General features: G+C 55.2%; 1 long non-coding RNA gene across 1 annotated transcript; it reads left to right on the forward strand.

The window, feature by feature from the left end:
• The first annotated feature begins 3,268 nt into the window (after positions 1–3,268).
• LOC103351503 (protein Wnt-9b) lies at positions 3,269–4,064 on the forward strand. Its single transcript, XR_016224121.1, has 2 exons — positions 3,269–3,448; positions 3,588–4,064. It is a non-coding gene; the product is annotated as a protein Wnt-9b (long non-coding RNA).
• The last annotated feature ends 12,774 nt before the right edge of the window (positions 4,065–16,838 follow it).

Genomic DNA, 16,838 nt, shown 5'->3' on the forward strand with positions numbered 1-16,838 from the left:
TTGTTTTTTGTTTTTTGTTTTTTTTTTGACAGGCAGAGTGGACAGTGAGAGAGAGAGAGACAGAGAGAAAGGTCTTCCTTTGCCGTTGGTTCACCCTCCAATGGCCGCCGCAGCCGGCGCACTGTGCTGATCCGATGGCGGGAGCCAGGTACTTATCCTGGTCTCTCATGGGGTGCAGGGCCCAAGGACTTGGGCCATCCTCCACTGCACTCCCGGGCCACAGCAGAGAGCTGGCCTGGAAGAGGGGCAACCGGGACAGAATCCGGCGCCCCGACCAGGGCTAGAACCCGGTGTGCCGGCGCCACAGGCAGAGGATTAGCCTATTGAGCCACGGCGCTGGCCTAGTGTCAGTTTTCATTGACAAGTCGAGTGTCTTGGCTCATAGCAAGGCTGGAGTGAGTTTTCCCATCAATAACCCTGATCAATGCCCTTCATGTACCTATCTACCAGTGCTGCCGATTCTGGCTCCTGGCCCGAAGCTGCTGACGGGGCGGTAGATGGCTCCGTCCTCCCAGCTCCACAGGAAAATCTTCACCCAGACTCGTGTTACTTTGTCTTGGCTGGTTTCTGTGTGTTTATTCAGTGGCAGATCTGTGCTGGGGGAAACAAAAAGGAGTCAGAGTCCTCACCCTCGGGGTCAGTGCTGTGGTGTAGCGGGTAAAGCCACTGCCTGCATTGCTGGCATCCCATACGGGTGCTGGTTCTGGTCTTCCTTTTTGCCGTTGGTTCACCCTCCAGTGGCCGCTGCGGCCGGCGCACTGCACTGATCCGAAGCCAGGAGCCAGGTGCTTCCCCTGGTCTCCCATGGGGTGCAGGGCCCAAGGACTTGGGCCATCCTCCACTGCACTCCCGGGCCACAGCAGAGAGCTGGCCTGGAAGAGGGGCAACCGGGACAGAATCCGGCGCCCCGACCGGGACTAGAACCCGGTGTGCCGGCACCACAGGCAGAGGATTAGCCTAGTGAGCCATGGCGCCAGCTTCCTTTCCTTTTCCTCTTTCTTCTCTTCTCATGGATTCCAGGAGTTGTCTTTTACACACAGATATAAACACTTGTATGTCGGGATATATAAGATGAATCCTAAAGATGATATACGCACACGCATTACATACACATTTGAAATACAGCCATGTAAACACATATAAGCAGGCTCATGTGTATGCTGTAAGCTTATTTAACTATGCACTATACATGGGCCTACAGAGTCCATCCATATATGGCACACGTACATATGGACACATGCATGCACACACATGAACCAGTGTCTGCAAATTCTAGACATGCCCTTCTGCTAAGAACACAGGGGAACCAGAAGGCTTGGGCGTTCTGGCCATGACTGTCCTGGGAGGCTTGTGTGCAGGCCATGCCTGGGTGGGCAAGTGACAGCCCCACAAAGGCATGGGCTGTGTGGGTCAGACCCCTTGGGCTGGGATCTTCTTTCTGCTGCTAAGCTGCTGTGTGGTGCTGGGAAAACTTGGTCCCTTTCTTCTGCATGAGGAAAATCAAAGCCCCAACACCATGCAGGACCCAGCGGTGCCCCCGGAAGATAAAGGCCTTAGGAGAGCTGCAGGCGTGGGTCATTACTCTCCTCCTTACTGTACTTAGTGGCTGTTTGAGAGATTGAGTCTTCCATCCGCTGGTTCACTCCCCAAATGGCCACAATGTCTGGAGCTGCATTGATCCAAAGCCAGGAGCCAGGAGCTTCTTCCAGGTCTCCCATGTGGGCGCTGGGGCCCAAGCACTTGGGCCATCTTCCACTGCTTTCCCAGGCCATAGTAGAGAGCTGGATTGGAAGTGGAGCAGCCAAGATTTGAACCAGCACCCATGTGGGATGCCGGCACTGCAGGCAACGGGTTTACCCTCTACACCACAGTGCTGGTCCCACCCATGTTGTTTTGTTCACCTTGTTAGAAACAACCACAGAACGACTGTGTGTGTGTGGTGTGTGGGGACAGCAAGAAAAACAGGCAGGAGGAGAGGGGAAGCCATCTCTTAGGAAGCACGAGTGTGGTTTTTACATCATTCTTGTTGGTTGGGAGGCAAGGAAGATGCAAGTAAGGAGGGGACACAAGCCCATTCCTGAGGAGCCCGCAGGAAAGAAGGGTGGTCACCCGTCCTCTCCCTGTGCCTCCTCCACGCACGTGCCTGGGACACAAGGTGCAAGACCGAGTGAGGAGGGAGGCAGGCGAGTCCTAGCCAGACCCCTCAGGGCAGCCGGTTCATCTGTTTACTCCTTCACTTGTCTCCTGGTTCCTCCCGTCTGTGCATGCATCGCTCCCTCCTTCCCTCCCGTTCCCACCCTGCCCTCACGCTTCCGCCTGCATCCCTGATGCCTCCACCTGCCCGGCCGTCTGCTCAGCACCTGGGGAGGCTCACGGTGAGCCAGGCACTGTGCTACATGCCACAGGGACACAGCTAGACAGGACCCCACTGCCTGCAGAAAGCACACAGCCCAGAAGGGAAGGAGCAGGCCACCAGGTGACACCCTCACCACGCAGAAAGGGCGATGATGGGGACTTTCATGAAGTGAAGTGACAGTGACAAGGAGTCAGCCCCCTTCTGGGCCAGCTGATGCCATGGCAAGGGAGGGACCAGGACTGCACTAGCAGCTCCCCTGTGTGTGTGTGTGTGTGTGTGTGTGCATGCATTGCTAGCACCCCAGGTACCTTGGAGAGCAGGTGGGAGACAGTGAGGTCACGAGAGGCCCGGTCTGGGCTGTATCCCAACGGTGTGGGAACAGCAGAGGGTGGGATGGTCAATCTGAGGCAAGCCAGGCAGGACAGCCGAGGTCACCCAGTCTCTGGCGGAGTGCACAGTGGGGTGGCATTAGGAAGCACAGGGCATGAGGGGTCTCAGAGATGGGTTGGCCCAACTCGTCCCATGTGCACTTGGGGTCAGTGTGGCTGCTTAGCCCCAGCTTTGCCCTTTCCCACTGAGTCACTTCTCATGACTTCTCCATATTCTTTCCAGGAAGAGGAGATAGTGGGCCATGATGTCCCACTGCCCTCTGGGAGTCTGGGTACAACCTCTGTAGTGGGTTTGGAAGTTCCATTTACATGACAACTGGCAGGCTAGAGGACAGGGAGGCTTGCCCAGAGCTGTGCCCTTGGTCCATTCCTGCCTTGTCCTGCTCTTTGTGACCACTGCCCCCCCCCCAGCATGGTGGACAGCCTCTCACCTTCCTCCCTTACTTCCTGGTCTCCACCTGTGCCCAGCACAGCTTTCAAGGAGACGGCTTTCCTGAACGCATGTCCTTGGCCACCCTCACGCATGTGCCGGCCTGGGCCTGCTGGGTGCACCTGCGATGACTCTCCAGGGCTGGAGAGCCACAGGCCTGGCAGTGGGGTGTGTGTGGCGACAGTCTGATGTCCAGCACTGAGTTCCTGAGCAACTTTCTAGGACCCAAGAGAGGAAGCAGGGACCCCCAGGCATGGGCAGATGCCCACACCAGCACAGAGGCGTCGAGGTAAGCACGTTTCCCACATGCCCCAGGGACCTCCCACAGCCAGGAGCCACACGGACTAACCTGGGTCCTACTTGAATCTGCCTCCTTCCCACCTCCTGGGTTGGCCGGGGCCCTGGGCCTCAGACCACACCTCTGACCATGCGTCCGCTCTGCCTCTCCTCCCAGGCCTCAGGGCCACATGCACGTGCTCTGGCATGTTGGGCTCCTGTGCTGTGCACACCTGCTGGAAGCAACCTGCTCTGTTCTGCAAGACAGGCTAGGCGTTGAAGCTGTGCTGTGAGCTGGCTGTCAAGGTGTCCACTGCCACCGAGGCCTTGGGCCACTTGCAGCTTTGAGCACCCGCCAAGCCAGGCAGCACCACCAAGGGCCTGGTGGTCCTGCCCTGGGGGACCTGGTCCTTGTGGAAGACTCACGGGGCTCTGCAGACCCAGCAGGTACTCATCAGGTGGGTGGCTTGTGCTTCTCTGAGGCCAGCTGCGGCAGCCTGTGTTGACACCCAGAGCCACCTGGTGGCCTTCTCCTGCCACTGCCAGGAGCAGTGGTTCTACTTGGGCGGGCCAGTGCCAGCAGTGCATAGGGGAAGAGCCATGCACACTCTGAGTCCTAGGTCTGCTGCCCAGTGAACCAGCCAGGCCCTGCCAGGACAGCTACTGGTGCATGTCCAGCGCCCCCCATGGGCAGGCACACCTAGCGTGCACACACACACAATGCACACAAGCGTGCAGCTCACCGGCCTCCCTCCACCGTCACTTGACCAGTCTTTTGCCTCCCCCACCATTCAGCAAAGGGAAGCAAATCTCCATCCCTGAAGCCAGAGGTCCCCCACCTTGTTGAGGACTTGGTATAGAGGGTATGGGGCTGAAATCCAGGAGACCATGGGAAGGGCACATGGGTTATCCTTGGGCACATGGCCTTGAGCTGGTGAGCCGCTGGGAGGTGCACTTCTGGGCTGAGAACACAACGGGGGGCAATGCCGGCTGGAAGCAAAGGTGGGTGTCAGGCTGGGATGGGGCAGATGGGTCCCCTGGCCCTGTTCAGGTTGCAGCAAGCTCTGGGTGCCCCGTGCCTTCCCCGCTCCTTTGGCTTCGCGGTGCTCGTGACGGGGAGAAACGCCAGGGAGAAGGAGCCATTTGTATGGTGAAAGGAAAACTTCCTGCACTTGAGTGCACCCCAGTCAGATACGTGCCCGGAACCCAGTGTCCTTGGCTTTTCAAATGGGCCTGCACTGAGGCCTCGTTCTTGTCTTGGAGCCGAGTTAGCCACGGGCACCCTGCCCTGCTCAACAAGACCGCCCATGGACGAGAGGCTTGTGGGACCGCCAGTCCCCGGGGCGTGCAGGGAGGTGGCGCTCTCTCCCCATTTGTCCTGGTGACCAAAGAAACCTTTCATACCAGCCCAGAAGGGGAGGGTGAGAGGCTCCTGGCACCCAGTGGGCCTCTCACCCTCCCCTTCTGGGCGAGTCTGCATCATTCTGGGGTCTGCCTGGGCTGGGAGCCCCCTGGCCAGCTGTCTATGCTGCAGAGTGGTGGGCTCCTGAATCAGGGACCTGCACTTGGAGCTGCTTGCCTAATGAGGGCGTTGCCCCACCGGAGTCCCGTCCCGGCTGAGCCCCGCTCCTTGGTGGCCCTGTTTCTCTTGGCCTCACACAGGCTCCATCTGACTTGAGGAACAGCAGAGACCTCCTGAGCGTCCTCAGGTCCTGCGGACAAGCCCTGCCCGGCCGTGTGCGGGGGCGGGGCTGGGGGAGAGACTGGCCCAGACGCGTCTCTGGCGCTGGATAAAGGCTGTGCCTGGGTCACTTTGCCGTGTGCTTGCCCAGGGCGGGGCCTGAGACCAGCTGGGAGGAAGACACTTCCTCCAAGAAGCCCTTGGCCACTTAGCCAGGCCTGCAGTGCCCTCTGCTAGCTTCTGTTCTCGCTGAACCTGGAGTTGCTGACTCTGCTTAGACAAGAAACCCCAGCATCACCCAGGACTCAGAAACCTTGCAGATCAGGCAGCCAGGGGAAGCTGGAAGGATCGCGGGTGGCTGAGCCCGGCTAAGCAGGCGAATTGACCTGAGACCCCTCTCACTCCTGCTGGCCCAAGCAGCTGGTGGAAAAGGAGTAGAAGCCTGGTTTTCTAGGTTTTTCTGCTTCCCAGCTGAATGGACTCTGCCAGCCTCCACCGTGGGTCTCTGTGACCCCAGCTCTGCCTCCATCCTGGCTGAGCCCTGGGCATAGGGCAGCAGAGGCCCCACTGCAGAACGATGGGCCTGGGGGCAGCGTGGGGGCTAAGGCCCCTGGATCTGGCAGTGCGCAGTCTGCACCCTGACCCACGGCCAGCAGAGCCTGGTTCTGGAGATTAAAGGGCAGGCTCTCTGGGACCCAGGCCACAGCTGGCCGCCAACATGGACACCCAGGGGCAGGCTTGGAGGGCCCTCAGCTTGTGGGCTCCTCTCTATGCAGCCCTCTCCCTCTCTTCCCCTTCTGTTCCCAGCCCCTCCTCTTCCAGTCACCCCCCAAAGATGCCCCACAGCCTTGCTGGGACCCCCTCCCTCCATCCACAGCTTTAAGGGAAATGCTCACAAGGTATTTTGTCTGCCGCACACGTTGGGTGGTCATGTCACCCAGCAACATCTGGACTTGCCCAGAGCAGATGCAAAAATGCTTCTTTTCCAATTCTGTCATTTGTTCTCTCATTTTTAGTGGGCACTCATCTTCACAATCCCTTCACGGTGTTCGAATGATCCTGCCCATTTTACAGAAGAGGAAGCTGAGGGCCAGGGAGTTTAAAGCATTTGCTGAGTGCTTTAAACTTTAAAACTTGAGGCAGCCAGCGCCACGGCTCACTAGGCTAATCCTCCGCCTTGCGGCGCCAGCACCCCAGATTCTAGTCCCGGTTGGGGCGCCGGATTCTGTCCCGGTTGCCCCTCTTCCAGGCCAGCTCTCTGCTGTGGCCCGGGAGTGCAGTGGAGGATGGCCCAAGTGCTTGGGCCCTGCACCCCATGGGAGACCAGGAGAAGCACCTGCCTTCGGATCAGCGTGGTGCGCCGGCCGCAGTGGCCATTGGAGAGTGAACCAACGGAAAAGGAAGACCTTTCTCTCTGTCTCTCTCACTGTCCACTCTGCCTATCAAAAACAAACAAACAAACAAAAACCTTGAGGCAAGCGTCACACTCAGGCCTTCCTCATTGCCTGCGCTCCACTGCCCTCTGAATCTCAAACTCCTGGGCTGCTTCCCCGAGGACAGCTCTGAGCAGGGGTGAGAAGGCAGGTTCTCCTCCCATGGAATTCCTGTAGCAGGTGGGGAAGGCACTGAGAGCAGCGGGGGTGGTAGGTGGGGAGGGAGAGTTCCTCTCCAGAAATCCTCGCCCACCTCCCACCTCAGAGGCTCCGTGCCAGTGAGAACCCCCCTCCTCCCCAGCCCTGCTTTGACCCTTACTGTGTTCTTGGCTCTCACCAAGTCCTGGTGCCACAGAGATGGGCCTAAGGTCAATCACTCTGCCCCCACCCCCGCCCCGGACTCTGAAGGGGTGAGCTCCCCATTAGACTGACTTCCAGCTGAGCAAGATGGCTACTGTCTAACCCCAAGCACTGCCTGCCCAAGCTCTGCTCTGCAAGAGACCAGAGTGGTGACTGTGACACTGGGGGGCGGGGGGGGGGGTGCTCCCTTCTGTTTCCTTTCTTTACGTCACACACTCTCTCTCACTTCACACAGGCACTCACGCAGCAATGCGGGCTGGTCACCCACAGTGCGCCGGAGCCACGAGCGTGGCATGCCGTGTGCTTACAGCCTAGGTCCAGCGCGCAGGGAGGCTCCAGGTGGGGAGACAGTGTTGGGCTCCAGCCACCCACATGGAAGACCAAGATGGAGTCCCTGGCTCCAGGCCTCAGCCTGGCCCAGTGCCAACCACTGCAGCCACTTGGGAAGTGTCCTGTGAGCGACAGCTCTCCCACCTCTCCCCCTAGCCTCTCAGATGTTCTGCCTTTCAAAAAGTAAGCAAATCTTTAAAAAAAAAACTTCAAACCTACTAGAAAGATTAAAGAATAGAACAATGGGCACACATATGCTCTTCACATGGGCTGAACTGTTCATCTCCCTTCCTCCCCTCCTTCCACCGGACAGTTTCAAAGTAGTTCCAGAGATGAAGGTATAATTAACACAGTAAATAATCTGTGCTCATTTACACATACACCATGAGGCCACAACCCAAATCAAACCACTCCCCACCTCAGTGCGCAGCCTGTTGGACTCTCCTGTAATGTCTGGTTGCGTGTTCCAGGGTTGGTCGGCAGCCCATGTGTCAGGTGCCCAGGGCGCCTTTTATCTTACTGCTCTGCTGCTCTGCGGTGACACATCCTTCAGTTTGTCTTAATGTTCTTCCACCCTGAAAGCTCAAACATCCACAGGGTGGCGCCAAACCCCCTGTCCAACATCAGCCTCTAACACCTCGATCTTCAACTTGAACCCGTTTCCACTTCTGCTCAGGCCTCAGGAGTCTTCCTCTTCTTGAATGGCTGGGCTGCCCCTTCCACATCCCCCAGGTCTCTGCAGCCTCTCGCCAGGATGTCAGGAGGCAGAGCTGGTGGAGCCCGGTGCCCTGAGAAGCGAGAGGCCCTGAGTCCCGGATGGGGGAGGCAGGGCAGCGTTACCAGAGATGCGAGTCCAAGGTAAGAGTCCACTTGTGCTCAGACTTCAGCAGGCACCAGTTCCCCTCACTCTGCTCTGCCTCCCACCCTCATCTCCTGCTGCCATCCACCTGGAAGAACCAGAGAACCTCTGCTTCCCCCTGCCCCTGTAGCACCTCACACCTCAGCAGTTTGTGAGCACAGAGAGCTTTGTCGATCTGGGGCCTTTGGGAGATGACTCAGGACAGCTGGTAGGCTTTCTAAGTGGGCACCCCAACACTGCAGGGACCTGTGTATCTCTCCTCATGGTTGCTCATTTACATCTTTCATAACATCCTCTCTGATCAAGTGGGAGGGGCAGGCAACCGCTTTCCTGGGTGCTGTGGGCTGTTTTGGCAAATGACTGCACCAGGGGAAAAGGATCACAGGAGCCCCAACTTATGGCTAGCCGGGGAGCAGCACAGGTGTTAAACCGGACTTTTGATTGATGTCTGGAATAGGGTCAGCCTTGTGGGAGTTAGCCTGTGGAATCCGACACTGTGTCACAGTTGACTTGAATTATGGGATACTCAGTTGGTATCCACAGAGAATCAGAATTGCAGCAGGTGTCAGAACTGAAGCGTGACAGCGGCAGTGGGAAAATTTGTTTTTTCCTATGTACAGGATGTTTACAAATTCTTTGACCCTTCTTTCTGCAAGAGATGGAGTTTAAGTTCCCTCCCTGTAGATGGCTTGGATCTCACTATTCATGCCGTGTAGCCCTGTGTTTCTGAGGCTAGGTCATAACATGCATCATTAATCTCCCTTCAGACCACCCACTCTAGAGGTAGCCAGCCATCGTGGCAATCAGGACAGCCTGCCAAGTAACAGGTGGACAGGCCATAGGGGGAGGAACTGAGGCCTCCCTCCCATGACCAGAACCACCCTGCCTGCCAGGTGAGAGGGCGCGCCTCCTTGGAGGTGGATCCACTAGCTGCATCCAGGCCGTCCCATGCCTGCAGCCCTGCGATAGCTTGAGAACCTCATGAATGACCCAGAGCAAGAACTGCCAAAACTATCCCCAAATTCTTGTCTTGCAGAAAATCTAAACAGTATTTTATTGATCTCATATACCACCAGATAACCAAAAACTGTCTGACACAGGGATTGGAGCAGACGGATTTGAGAGCCTGTGAGCTGGTATCAAAATTAACAACTCCCAGGTCAAGGTTGGGGACTTGGTTCTGGGCTCCAAGTCGCCTCACTACCACAACACTTGCCATGCCTACACACCCACAGATTCTCCTGGGCACCCCATTGCTTGTGCCCTATCACATAGAGCAGACACTAGCACCAGATAGTGAAGAGAGTCTCGGGGGCGATGCACAAGCCGAACATAAAAGAGCGCACTCAGTCCCCCAGCTTTCAGAGCAGGAGGATCAGGGGAGACCTAGCTTGACTGTGCCTACTATGTTACAGTCTCTGCAGGAGGGGCCTGGGCTGGGGCACGCCACCCATCTAAAGGGATCATGAGACAGGGCATGTGTGGGCCACCAATGGACACTCCTGACAGTAGGAATGATCGCACTGGAGAGGGAGAGCCTGGTGTCCGTGTGCTCACTGGTGTCTGCTGAGCCAGCACTCTGCCGGGTGACTGGAAGGGAGACCCCAGCCCTGCTGCCTCACCCTGCTGTGTGAGTGTGCACCTGGCCCAGGGAGGACGGCCCATCACACGCTGGCCAGCTCCAGGCTCGGCACAGACTCTGCCCGTGTAGTACAGGCTGGGCAAAGTAGAATCTCCCTCTTGGGAGCTTTAATTTATGAATATAAAAGGCTCATTCTTAAAGATTTGTTTGAAAGGCAGAATGACAGGGAGAGGTATCTTTCATTCACCTGCTGACTTCCCGAATGGCTAAAAGCTAAAGCCAGAAGCTAGCAACTGCACCCTGGTCTTCCCCGTGGGTAGCAGGGACTCGAGGACTTGAGCCATTATCTGCTGCTTTCCCAGGTGCATTAGCGGGGAACTTAACTGAAAGTGGAACAGACAAGACTTGACCCACCACACCAATGCTGGCATTGTAAGCAGGGACTTAATATGCTGTGCCACAATGCTGGCCCCTTGTTTTTAGAAGAACTGTACACATTCGAGATGGTATTACAGAAAAAATACCATCTAAACCTTATTTGTGTATCAAATTGGAAATATTGTAAATATGCCAGAATAGGAAACTGGAGCTGCCTGGAATCACTATTCAGGCTCTGGGAAGCCCAGCCGGTACAAGAGGATCCATTTGTGGTGTCTTTGCTGCTCCCTGTTTATAGCCAACACTGTTAATTAAATCAACACTTGCCCCAATTACAGAATGTGACCGGCATGGGGAGTTTCTTGTCAACAGGGTGACCCCCGTGCCCAGTGCTGCACCTGGCCCCGGCTGGTGGCCCTGGTTTGTGCTTCTCTACTTCCCCATGCCCTAGAGCAGGGCGGCACATGGCTAAGAGGCTTTGGAGTCCAACAGCCCTGGGCTAAACCCTAACTCGAGGTTTTAGATGTGTGGCCTTGGACAGGTCACCCCCATTCCTTGTTTCTTTCTCTCAAGTCATGGCAAGAACTGTGCTTCCATGGATTGCTGGGCTAACTGATAAGAGACTGGACAATGCCTGACCCAGGGCTTGGCAAATCGTAGCTGGTAGTAGCTACTGCTTCCATGCAGTGTCATTACCATTTTAGACTCAGGAATATTTGTGGGCTCACTGAAGCCACCACATAGAGAGAAGCGTTTTCATTCTCAGTAAGGAACTCTGGAAGGAAACCTGGTCAGGCACTCAGGACTGACGGACCAGAGAGCTCTCCCACCAGGTCGTCAGGATGAGAGCCCCTTCCCAGGACAGGAGTCATTCATGCGCGGGCCTGTGCCTTGGGAGGAAACACTGGACTCGGCCCCATGGTGCAGGGAGGCTTCGTGGGCCAACTATTCTGGGGACCTCAGAGGTCCTCAGAGTGGCCAGAGGGTGGCGTGTCCTCTGTGGGCAGGAGGTCAAGTCCTCCTCTGTTGTAAGACTGCTTCTCCATGAACCAGGGCGGAGGACACTAGGACACCGGGTATTTGATTTGAAAATCCTCAGCCTTGGGGACGACTCTGTAGGGGGAATGTGGTGAGAGTACCTGCTGTCCCTGTGCCCAGGCTGCCCCAGGGGAAGGACTGACTCCCTCGGGGGCTTCCAGACACAGTCCTGCTGCCTGTGGCCCTTCCTTGTTTTCTGTGTATGAGTACTGAACTCTTTAAACTTTGACTTCTTATCACCTGGCTGGAATTGCTTATGGATGCTACGCACGTGACTATGAGAAAGTGTTTTCTAAACAAAGCCAAGAAGCCAGTGTTAGGAAGTGTGACTTGCAGGCCACCCAGGTGACAGAGTCACTCTGTTTCCCTCCTCAGGTGCTTCACTCTCCTCACCTGCCGTAGCTGACTCTACAGGGGCCATGTTCTACACAGGGGATGCCCTGAGCTCCCGTGAAGAGAGCCAAGGCTTTCATCTCTCCCGCCTCACCATCTCCTCGCTTGCAGTAAGCTGCTTAAGTCTCCATGTCTGGCCGGCGCCGCGCCTCACTAGGCTAATCCTCTGCCTTGCGGCACCAGCACACCGGGTTCTAGTCCCGGTCGGGGCGCCGGATTCTGTCCCGGTTGCCCCTCTTCCAGGCCAGCTCTCTGCTGTGGCCAGGGAGTGCAGTGGAGGATGGCCCAAGTCCTTGGGCCCTGTACCCCATGGGAGACCAGGAGAAGTATCCAGACTATGCTGAGGAGGTGGACCCATCTGCAGCCCAGCAGAGGCCCTGGCTCAGCGTCCGGGCCTGCATGTGAACTCTGAAACCCTGCCAGCAGCCAGCTCAGCCTTCTCAGTTTCCAGAGGGAATTGAACCTCTGGAATCTGGCTAGAGGCCCCAGCACAGCCCAGACAGGCCTTTGAGGATGTGAAACCTCCAGTCCAGCTAGGGAGCCGCGCTGAAATCCAGAATCTCCTATGGAGAGTATAGCTCAGACTCCACCAGGTCATGGGGTGACAGTGCAACCCCGAGCTCAGGACCACACTTGTCTTTTTGACTTGCCCATGTTACACTTAAGCCTGCAGATGTGGGGGTTGCCATAACCTCAGCGCCTACCAAGGAGGCTGAATCTTCTCCACTTAGGAGGCGGCCCCTGCTCAGACCCCAGGCCCTCCCTTGGAGACAGAACCTTCTCTCACTGGACAGCAGTGGTCAGCTCAGCGTGCTTATTCTCCCAAGGAGGCTGAGCCTTCTCTAACCCAACATGCACACCAGCTCAGACTCAGGCCCTCCGGTGGAGACAGAACCTTCTTCCAGGGAGCAGGGGCAACCGGGTGAGCCTCTGAGTACTCTGGGGAGGTTGAACCTTCTGGAAGCCGCTTCAGCCTCCAGAGCACACTGATGAGATGGAACCTTCTCCAGCCCAGCAGCAGAAGCCAGCCCAGTCTCCATAGCCCAGAGCATCAGGAGGTGACAGGAGCACCTTCAGGTCACCATCAGTCATGGCTTTCAGCTTTGCCAACGTGCCTATAAACCTCCGGATCTGCAGCTGCCACATCATCAGAGCCTACTGCAGAGGTGGGAACTTCTCTAATGTGCCACGAGGCGACAGCTCAGCCCTCCGCCCCAGTTAATGATGTGGAACCTTCTGCGACCCAGCATGAGGTCCTACAGAGCTTCCCGAGGAGTTGGGTTGTTGCTACTCAACAGAGGCTATAGCTTAATAGCCAGAGGTTTCCAGGATAAATAACCCTCTTCAATCCAGTAGGAGACCATGGCTGAGAACTCAGATGAGGAGGTTGGACTTTCTCCAATCCAGAGGGAAACCCCAGGTCTTCCTTCAGAAATCACTAACGGCCGGTGCCGCGGCTCACTAGGCTAATCCTCCGCTTTGCGGTGCCGGCACACCGGGTTCTTGTCCTGGTCGGGGCGCCGGATTCTGTCCTGGTTGCCCCTCTTCCAGGCCAGCTCTCTGCTGTGGCCTGGGAGTGCAGTGGAGGATGGCCCAAGTGCTTGGGCCCTGCACCCCATGGGAGACCAGGAGAAGCACCTGGCTCCTGCCATCGGATCAGCACGGTGCGCCAGCTGCGGCGGCCATTGGAGGGTGAACCAACAGCAAAGGAAGACTTTTCTCTCTGTCTCTCTCTCTCACTGTCCACTCTGCCTGCATTAAAAAAAAAAAATCACTAACGAAGTTGTAGCTCAACCTCCAGAGCGTCGTGAGACAACAGCTTCCCTCCGTGTCACGGCAGTATCAGCATCTGACAGCACACAGTCACTGGTGTGCCAGAGCTCACAAATGAGGTCGAAACTTCAACCCAGAGGCCAGCGCTGTGGCACAGCATGTGAAGGCACTGTCTGCAGTTCTGGCATCCCCTGTGGACGCTGGTTTGAATCATGACGGCTTCACTTCTGATTCAGCTCACTGTTAATGCACCTGGTAAAGCAACGGAGGGTGGCTCAGGTGCTTCGGCTCCTGCACCCATATGGCAGACTTGGACGAAACTCCGACCAGCCCCGGCTATTGCTGTCTTTTGGGGAATGAACCAGTGGATGGAAGATTCTCTGTCTCTCCCTCTCTTTGTAATTCTGTCTTTCAAATAAATGAGTAAATCTTAAAAAAAAAAAAAAAAAAAAAAAAAAACAACTTTAACCCAACAGGAGCCCCTAGCTCAGTCACAGGGTCCCCTGTGTAGCCTGAGCCCTGAAAGACCAACAAGCAGTCACAGGTCAGCAATCTCTAGCTGACCAGGAGTCCCAACTCAGCCAGACAAACATCTTGAGGAGCCTTCTCCAAGTGAGTAGGAGGGCTCACCTCTGCCCCCTGTGGGTGTTCAACCATTGGCACTCTTACAGAAATACCCAACTCCGCCTCCAGCATCCTCTGTGGAGATCAGTGACTTTTTTCATTGCAGGATTTGATAATGGTTTCACTTCTTGGTCTGGGAACAAAATTCAAAGGTCAGTATTAAAGTTTTCTCAAACCACAGTGATGCATGCAGATCTGGAGCTTACTGTAACCCCAGGGCCCACCCGAGAGCTTGAAACTCCTCCACACAAGCAGGAGGAACTTGCTCGGCTTAGTTCCCATCGAACAAATCGACTTTTCTCCGCGCAGCGTGATCCTCCTCCTCAGCTTCTAGGACCTCCAGAAAAAGGTGGAATCTTTTCCAGGCGAGTGAGAGGCCGCAGGTGATCCTCCTGGGGAGGGAGGATCTTCTCCAATGTGAAAGGAAGCTCTAGTTCAGGGTGGGAGAATGCCCAGCTCACAGGCCACATAAAGCCCATAAGTCATGTGGTCTGGCCCTATCAAGACAGCTGCAGGCGGGGCTGTTGCTGTGGCATAGTGGGTAAAGTGGCTCCCGCAGTGCTGGCATCCCAGATGAGCACTGGTTCGAGTTCTGGCTGCTCTACTTCCAATCCAGCTCTCTGCTATGGCCCGAGAAAGCAGTAGAAGAAGGCCCAAGTCCTCGGGCCCCTGTACCCGTGTGGGAGACCTGGAAGAAGCTCCTGATTCCTGGCTTCAGATTGGTGCAGCTCTGGCTGTTGTGGCCACCTGGGGAATGAACCAGTGGATGGAACACCTCCCCCGCCGCCTCTCCCCCCCCCCCCCCCCCCGTAATTCTGTCTTTCAAATAATAAAAAAAGACAACTGCAGGCAGGATTTGAAATTCAGTAAATCTGCAGGCCAATTTTTAAGTTGATAATTTTGTAGGGCCCACAAATGATGTTATAAATATGGTATAAATGTCCCCCTAAGAAGGAAGCATCTGCTACTCAGCAGGAAGCCTCAGGCCACCCTCCAAAGCCCTTATGGAACCCAGTCCTTTTCCAACAGGGAAACAAGTCCCGTCTCAGCCTCCAGAGGCACCTAAGGATGCAAGTCCATCTCCAGTCCCCAGGGGGCTGTGGCTCCCCATTCAGAACCTTTCAGGGAAGTTGTTCATTCTGCTTGTCAGCAGATGATTCCATCTCTGCCTGGAGAACTCCCTGAGGAAATAAGACCGTTTCCAGTGCTGCAGGCAGCCCCAGCTGAGCCTGCAGAGCCCCCTCCGTGGTACAACCCTCCCTGGTTCAGCACATGGCCCCGTCTCTGCTTCCAGAGCCCCCCTAGATGGAACTATCTCCACTCCATCAGGAGACCACAATTCAGCCTCCAAAATTACCCAGGAAGTTCTGCTATTTTGGTGCCACCCAGAGTCAGGTTCTAACAGGGACACTGTGATCTGGAGAGTTGAAATTAAATATACAATTTGGTGGTAAGGGGCGAGAAGGGTGTGTAGAGGGAGAGAGAATGACAGAAATAGGAATATAGAAGAAAAGGTATAAATGAAAATAGAGCCGGCGCCGCGGCTCACCAGGCTAATCCTCTGCCTTGTGGCGCTGGCACACCAGGTTCTAGTCCCGGTCGGGGCACCTGATTCTGTCCCGATTGCCCCTCTTCCAGGCCAGCTCTCTGCTGTGGCCAGGGAGTGCAGTGGAGGATGGCCCAGGTGCTTGGGCCCTGCACCCCATGGGAGACCGGGATAAGTACCTGGCTCCTGCCTTCGGATCAGCGTGGTGCGCTGGCCGCAGCGCGCCAGCCGCGGCGGCCATTGGAGGGTGAACCAAAGGCAAAAAGGAAGACCTTTCTCTCTGTCTCTCTCTCTCTCACTGTCCACTCTGCCTGTAAAAACAAACAAACAAACTATAACATACGGATTAAATCTAATCCAAGTCTCTCTCTCTCTTTTAAATATTTACTTATTTATTTGAAATGAAGAGTTACAGAGAGAGGGAGTGAAAGAGAGACCAAGAACAAGAGAGTCAGCTTCCATCCACTGGTTCACTCTCCCCAGATGACCACAATGGCCAGGGCTGGGCCAGGTTGAATCCCGGTCCTGGAACTCCATCTGGGTCTCCCACGTGGGTGCAGGGGCCCAATCACTTGGGCCATCCTCAGTTTCTTTCCCAAGCACATTAGCAGTGAGTTGGATCAGAAGTGGAGCAGCTAAGTCTTGAACCAGCACTCCTATGAGATGCCAGCATCACAGGTGGTGGCCTTACCCCCTGTTCCACAAGGCCAGTCCCCATGTGTTTTCATATAGTCCCTAGGTAAGAATGCTTTTTACATCTATAAAGGGCTGAAAAGGAAAAATAAGGAAGAAATGCAACAGAGATTGTGGCCCACCAACCTGCAATCACTTACCATCTAGCCTTTACAAAAAAATATTTGAAGGGCCGGTACAGTAGCATAGTGGGCTAAGCCTCTGCCTGTGGTGCCAGAATCCCATATGGTTGTTTCTCTTTGGATCCAGCTGTCTGCTTTGGCCTGGGAAAGCAGTAGAAGAAGGCCCAAGTGGTTGGGCCCCTGTACCTGCGTAGGAGACCTGGCAGAGGCTCCTGCTTTCTGGCTTGGGATTGACTCAGCTGCGGCCGTTGCGGCCATTTGGGGAGTGAACCAGGAAGACCTCTCTCTGTCTCTCCCTCTCTGAGTCTGTAACTTTACTTCTACCTATAAATAAATAAATAAATAAATAAATAAATAAAATCTTTAAAAATTTTGAAAAAACTTGGTTCCATAGAATTTGAAGAGAATTAAAGTTGACCTTAGATTTGTACTAAAAAAGAAAATATGGACTACCAACATTAATTTGAATGCCATTAATTCAGAATTGATAATTTAATTTGAATTATTTTTAAGTATTAAATCGCTAAGCAGATGGATTTTACAAATAATATTGTGAAGAATTTCAAGTTACTAGG

This window comes from Oryctolagus cuniculus, chromosome 17 (assembly GCF_051225735.1).
Source record: "Oryctolagus cuniculus isolate XC-2025 breed Fujian yellow rabbit chromosome 17, ASM5122573v1, whole genome shotgun sequence".
NCBI lineage: Eukaryota > Metazoa > Chordata > Mammalia > Lagomorpha > Leporidae > Oryctolagus > Oryctolagus cuniculus.